At 41.3% G+C, this 7,693-nt stretch overlaps 1 protein-coding gene across 1 annotated transcript in view; it reads right to left on the bottom strand.

Annotated features, from left to right (window-relative positions):
* LOC311283504 (uncharacterized protein) overlaps positions 1-7,693 on the bottom strand; it is a 333,540-nt gene that overhangs the window by 220,559 nt on the left and 105,288 nt on the right. The gene's annotated exons all lie outside the window — the stretch shown is intronic.

The raw sequence follows: 7,693 nt of genomic DNA, 5'->3' as shown, positions 1-7,693 counted from the left end.
TCAATCAACTTGGTCACAAATAACAACAAATGCTTCATTTGTGAATTCGACTGATCCAAAGATTAAACTTTCAGCAGTTAACAAGCGAGTCAAGTGAACAATAAACACCTGAATTGTTCTCGTCCTGCTCAAATGAGCCAAGATCCGGGAGTAATATTATTCTTAGATCAAGTGTGCTCCTAATAATTCATAATAATGTGTCAGACTGTCTGAGCTCCTGTCGCATTAGAACCCACTCACTGGAGTAATTTTATTAGTGTTTTTTATTAGTGTTTCTCTACTTCAACTTAAGTGGTTTGAATAGGCTACACCGTCTACCATGAACGGAAAACTTTTTTCATAATTAATTTATCTTGCCATAGTCGGTGGTTTCACTAATCGAACTATAATTCCGGGTTGATGACGGAATGAAACTTCAATGTCGAAGTTTGCCGAGGATTACCGAGGAGTCTGATGAGTTTTTGTGTTTGTGTGTGTGTGTGTGTGTGTGTGTGTGTTTTACTTCAAACAAACAAAGTCAATGTACAGACAGAACAGAAAACAGAAACAAAAAACAGACAGCCAGGGTAGGCTAAACATTATGTAAAAAAATGAAAGCACTCACAAATAGAAATAGGTTTAATTGCTTTCTTATTATGTGAATGAAAAATAGTCTTGATATACAAATTTCTTTTTCAATAACCAAAAGCGAAGGTTGGGTTTTACTGTATTTACATTTATGTAGGCTAGGCCTAAATGAAATTCAGGAAAAATTACAATTAAATTTATAATATAGTATTCTTTCCTTTTATTTGAGGGTGTAGTATGACCCTCGGGATGCCCCGTACCTGGGGCCGTAGAAATGTATATGCGTGTTGTCATGGAAACAGTTCAGTAAACATGCCAGCAGGCTAAAGACATGCCGTTGTCTGTGTTCATTTATAGTACAAATTACGACATGGTGTCAGAAGTGTTTAATGTTAAAACCAACACAGCCTTCGACATGAAAGTATAGTCGACAGTATAAGGAACTTTTCAGGGAGATCACCGCTATTTGGAGGTAAATCAACGCGCCAGCTCAAGTAAGATGTCCAGAGAAGAGAGAGAATGCACGGGACCACCCTCTGCAGCTTGACGTTGGAGATGCATTTCGCATTAGTCCTCCAGAGAAGTTTGACTGCAGAGACATCCAAAATTGGCCCAAATGGATTAGACGATTCAAAAGGTACAGAGTAGTGTCTGGTTTGGATAAAAAGGATGAGGCATTCCAGGTGAACACATTGACATATTCCATGGGAGATGAAGCAGAGCATATCTTACATGCGTCGGCGATACAAGAAAAGGACAAGGTAATCTACTAGAAAGTAAAAGACTGTTTCGATAAATATTTCATTGGAGAACACAACAAGAGGTTTCGAGAGGGCCAGGTTTAACATGGGAAAACAAGAGCCGGGGGAAACGGCTGAGTGCTTTGTTACTGCAGTTCACAAATTGGCGGAATGTTGCAAGGTCGGGACTCTCAAAGATGAACTGATACGTGATCGCATAGTAGTGGGCATAAGAGACATCAGACTTTCCGAAAAGCTACAGTTAGATTCAAATCTGACTCTGTCTAAAGCTACGAACTTAGTAAGACAAAGTGAAACTGTAAAACAGCAGCAAGTAGTGCTGCGCGGCGCGGGAAATCACGCACATGCAGCGGGCCCAGTGATGAAGTGCACGCGCTTTCGCCTGCTCGAAGGAAAGAGTGGAATTCCGAACGAAGAGCAAAACATCATAATGCTACTGGAACATCAGGGATGTGCCATAAATGCCATAAAGAGTGCTATTTCATAGTTGGAAAGATTGCCTGGCCAAGGAGGCTGAATGCAGGAAATGTCACAGAAGAGGACACTTTGCTGCTGTCTGCAAATCCAAGCAGCCTGTGTATGAGATGGCAGATGAGGAGGAGCAACTCTACCAGGACAGCCTTTTCCTGGGTGAGGTGAAGGCAGACTGTGCTGGTTGGTACTCAGACATCAAAATTAATGGGGAAGTTGTTTCTTTTAAATTAGACACAGAGGCAGCAGTGACCGCGATACCCACAAAGATAAGATAAGAATCTGCGTTGACCTGACCAAACTCAATGAGGGAGTGTGCAGAGAAAGACACATATTACCCTCAGTGGAGCAATCATTAGCCCAGCTGAATGGTGCACTGGTGTTCACAAAGCTGGATGCACTTTGTGGGTTTTGGCAGATACCCTTAGCACAGGAGAGCAGGGAGTTCACAACATTTATCACCCCCTTTGACCGATTTTGTTTTAATGTTCTGCCTTTCGGAATTAACTCAGGGCCAGAACACTTCCAGAGACGCATGTCCTAGCTCTTAGAGGGGCTAAGCGGAGTGATATGCCATGCAGATGATATCCTCATATGTGTAGAGAATAGGGCCCAACACGATGAATGGCTCACAGCTGTTTTGACATGTCTCCAGGAGGCGGGTCTAACACTAAATGAAAAGTGCACCTTTGCACAGCCTGAAGTCCTGTTTTTGGGGCACAAAATCAGGGCGGGAGCCATTGAACCTGACCCCGGGAAAATCAGAGCTATCACAGACATGCCCATCCCACAGAATACAGCAGATGTTAGGCGTTTTTTGGGGATGGTCACATACATAGCAAAGTTTATCCCTCAGTTTGCAGACACCACCAAACCACTCAGAGATTTGCTGTCAAAGAACAATGAGTGGTCTTGGGGCCACATGCAACAGACATCATTTGAAAACCTCAAAAAGGAGCTGGCATCACAGAGAGTGTTGGCTCAGTACAGACCACAAGCCAAAACAAAAGTGTCTGCAGATGGGATAACATGGAGTTGCGCCCAATCGCTTACATCTCTCGAAGCCTTTCTGAAACAGAGCAACGTTATGCCCAGGTTGAAAAGGAGGCATTGGCCGTCACCTGGGCATGTGAAAGGTTGAGTTCATACCTCATAGGCCTACCATTCACGATAGAGACAGACCATAAACCACTACTGGCCTTGTTGGGGACAAAAGCGTTGGATGACTTACCTCCCAGAGTTCAGCGATTCCGTCTCAGACTGCTGAGGTTCACGTACAAGATAATTTACGTGCCAGGGAAGTCTCTCATCACAGCAGACGCACTCTCCAGGGCCCCGGTGAGACGGCCACTGACCAAAGAAGAGGCAGAACTGGAAGGGAAAGTGCAGGTCTTCATCAATATTATACGCGAAAACTTACCTGCATCCCAGTCTAAACTTCAACAGATAGCTGAGCACCAACAGCGGGATTCTATCTGTAGCCAGCTGATGTCACAGTGCAAGAGAGGGTGGCCACGGCAAGAAGAGCTGTCCCAGCAACTGAAACCCTATTGGGTCCACCAAAGTGAGCTACACATGAATGGTGACCTTCTGATGAAAGGGCAACGGATATACCAGAGACATTACAGAAGGAAATGCTGTCCAGACTACACGAGGGACATATGGGGACAACCAAAATGCAGGCTGAGGGCCCAGCAGTCAGTGTGGTGGCTGGGACTGGGTGCTCAAATCACAAGAATGGTGGCCCAGTGTGAGGTGTGTGCTAAAAACAAACCACTTCACCCAGAACCAATGATACCCTCAGAGCTACCACAGCGGCCCTGGCAGAAAGTAGGAGCTGATATGTTTTATTGGGAAAATGACTCTTACTTATTGTTAGTAGACTACTATTCTCGATACATTGAAGTAATTAAAACCCCAATAACCACATCAGCAGGAGTTATCAATGGCTTTAAATCCATTTTTGCTAGACATGGGGTTCCTGAAGTACTAATAACTGATAATGGCCCTCAGTTTTCTTCAGGCACTTTCCCCTCATTTGCCACGGACTATGATTTCAGACATGTGACCAGCAGCCCATTCTTTGCACAGAGCAATGGAGAGGCAGAGAGGGCTGTGAAGACTGTCAAGGGCCTATTGAAGAAAAATGCTGACCCATACAGGGCTCTGTTGGCCTACAGAGTCACACCGCTGCATCACGGACCATCGCCAGCAGAACTCCTGATAGCACCAAATCATTGCAGGGTCTAGAACGGAGCCAAGAAAGAACCGCTTGCGTCAGAGGCTGGGGGCGGGGTTACCGTGGCCAACAAGACTGAAGAGAAACTTGCGACCGCCATTTTCAAATAGCAGCTAATCGAGCTAACAGCAGCTAAACACGATGGACGCGATCTAAAATATAAATCTAAGGCTAAAGTCGGCATCTTATTGTTAAAAATAAATGTTATGTACATGCCGTTACTCTCGCTTGTAATCTCCGTCTGTACAAATAATGGCGAGCCGCGCGAACACGTTGGATCCGCCGTGTTTGGATGCTGATGTAGGTCCGCAAAGCCATGAACATCAATAGCAAAGAAACGTCCGCCATTGTTGATGATGTGTTTGTGTTTGGCGCCGCCACGCTAACGTTGCTGGGAAAGATGAGACGTAGCTGTGACGTAAGACCTGGCTCTGCGCTGGCTCTTTTAGCCTGTGGAAAAGCAAACCGGTTCTTTGGAGGCTCGTCAGTCGAACCAACTCCGAACCGGCACTAGCTCTAGCTCCGAACCAGCACCTGGTTCTTGTTGGTGGAAAAGGGGTAACAGACACAAAGCTACTGTGAGACCGGAGCTAAAAGCAGGTCAGCGAGTCTGGATCACAAATACAAAAGAATTGGCCACAGTGATTAGAAAAGCAGACACTCCCCGCTGATATGTAGTGGAAACGGACTCAGAAGAGGTGAGGAGAAACAAAGCACACCTCAGACCCCTCCCAGAGATACAAGCCCCACCACCAGCCGTGGAGGACACGGAACAGGCAGCAGTTTGACCTGGTAACAGTGTATTTTTAAAACAGAGAATGAATCAAAGATAGAAAGGGGAGCAATACTGGTTTGGATATTATGACAATCATTCATTAGGGCCCCTTTTAGCATGTCTGAATGATTTGAAAACTTGGCTGGCGGCAAATTTTCTGCATCTAAATGAATGTAAAACTGAGATGGTTGTGTTTGCACCTTCTAATGTATCTAAGTCATCCTGGGTTGATGGTAGGTTCTTTATCTATTTATTGTAAATCCATGGTGAAAAACTTGGGGGTAATTTTTGATAACTCCCTAAAATTTGACAAACAAGTAAACGCTGTTGTGCGATCAGGCTTCTTTCAATTAAGAATCTTGACAAAAGTCAAGTCATTTTTGTCATTTGAGGATTTAGAGAGAGTAATGCACGCTTTTGTGACCTCACGTTTAGATTACTGTAATGCCTTGTATGCAGGAATTAATCAGTCGACTTTGAAACATTTGCAAATTGTTCAAAATGCCGCAGCTAGATTGCTGACAGGATCTCGGAAGCGGAGCCATATCACTCCGATTTTGTTTTCTTTACATTGGTTACCTATCCATTATAGGATTGATTTTAAAATTTTGTTGTTTGTTTTTAAATCTCTAAATGGTCTAGCACCACCATACCTCTCGGATCTATTGCAGATATACTCTCCTACAAGATCACTTAGGTCTTCTGACCAGAAACTGCTAATTGTCCCAAGGTCAAGACGCAAACTTTGGGGTGATCGTTCCTTTTCAGTGTTGGCTCCGAAACTCTGGAATAGGCTGCCTTTGCATATTAGAACTGCCTCCACAGTGGTATCTTTTAAATCTTTTTAAAAAGCTTTCCTGTCTAAACCAAATAGCTGAGTTAGTTGATTGTTTGTTTTATGAGAGTAGTTAGATATTTGCATAATATTGTATAAATGTTTTGTACATTTGCTTTTTGCATGATTTTACAAATTGTACAGCACATTGGTCAACTACACGTTGTTTTTAATTGTGCTTTATAAATAAATTACCTTACCTTACCTTACCTAGCTCTGAATAATGCCAAGACCCCTGTGGGAATTGCATCCGTGACAATAGAAAACTCCCTGGGTGTCACTGGAATTTTATTTAAATCTAGAAACTCAGAATAAGTGAGCCACATGCCTTCTTGATTTAATAATTGATTGACTCGAATTATGCCTGCTAAAACCCATCTTTCACAAAATATGGATTTATTTTTTTAATAATATATTGTAATTTTTCCAAATTTATGGAAGCTCGCCACATAAAACATTTTAAGAGATAACTACAACTTTTTTTCCTCAGAATTGAGGAACACACACACAAAAGCATAACTTTTTACCCAATAGATATTTACATTTACATTTACATTTAGCTGACGCTTTTATCCAAAGCGACTTACAATTGCTATATATGTCAGAGGTCGCACGCCTCTGGAGCAACTAGGGGTTAAGTGTCTTGCTCAGGGACACATTGGTGTCTCACAGTGGATTCGAACCCGGGTCTCTCACACCAAAGGCATGTGTCTTATCCATTGCGCCACACCATATTTAATTTGTATGGAAGCTTGTTTCCGCCACAAAAAAAAAAAAAAAGGTAATTGTCAGAATTGTGAGATAAGTAGTCACAATTACCGTTTTTAAAAAAATGTTATTCTGTGGCGGAAACAAGCTTCCATACAAATTAAATACTGTATCTATGGTGTGAAAAGTTATGCTTATATAACAGGGACCAAGCCAGCAACACTTGTTTGTGAAAGCAAGATAAGTTCAGAGGGATTCTGTTAAATTTGTAATTGCAAATCAAGAGAAACTCAAGACCAACTACTTTAGAGAAAACAAAACTAGGCATAAAATTCCAAAGAGAATTTGGATTTAGAATGAAATGTCGCAATTAATAATAATAATAAAAAAAGATTTAGTATTGAACTCAAGGAAGTTCAATCCACCTGATTCATAAGTATTCAATATTATAGATCTCCTAATTGAATGTGTTTTGTTTCTCCAAAGAAAATTAAATAAAGCAGTACCAATAGCTTTGCACATCAATGTCGAGCGCAGTGGAAGCATAGACTACAGATCTTGACAGTTCCTCAGCTTTACACAACAAAACTACACTACAAACCCAGCACTAGTAGGCGTGTATACCAAGGGGTTTACAAACTCCTTACATCTGCACTGTAAAAAATTATCGTAATTTTAACGGTAAAAGACTGTAAAAATGCTACAGTGAAAAACTGTTAATTGGTTAACAGAAAGTTTCTGTACTATATACGGTAAATAACTGTGATAGATCTAACGGTACATTTAATGTAATTTTACTGTAACATACCGTTAAATTTACAGTTTTTGAAAGTGAAAAAACAACTCATTGTATCATTTACAGTGAAAAACCGTAAATTGACATTCCCACAATTCCCTGTGACACTTCACATTTGATGTATTTTTGTTGAAATAACTATGTTTGTTTCTTCATAGTTTTCTTCGTTTTTTCTAATCAGTTATGTACATTAGGGGTTTATGTTACATTTAATGTTGTTAAATTAATGTTTATTGCATTTTTCAAATTTCATGTGTTACCATGATGGTGTTTAATGTTTGTGTGAATGACATTGTGCAGCTTCTATATATATAAGTATTAAAGGGATACTCCACTTTTTTCGTAAATAAGCTCATTTTACATCTCCCCCAGAGTTAAACAGTTGAGTTTTACCGTTTTAGAATCCATTCAGCCGAACTCCGGGTCTGATGGTACCACTTTTAGCATAGCTTAGCACAGATCATTGATTCTGATGAGTCCAGTAGCATTTCTTTCAAAATGACCAAAGAGTTTCAATATTTTTCCTATTTAAAACTTGACT

The sequence above is a fragment of the Rutilus rutilus genome (genome assembly GCF_951802725.1).
Source record: "Rutilus rutilus genome assembly, chromosome: 23".
In the NCBI taxonomy this organism is placed as follows: Eukaryota; Metazoa; Chordata; class Actinopteri; order Cypriniformes; family Leuciscidae; genus Rutilus; species Rutilus rutilus.
This window is presented reverse-complemented; position numbering and strand designations above follow the sequence as displayed.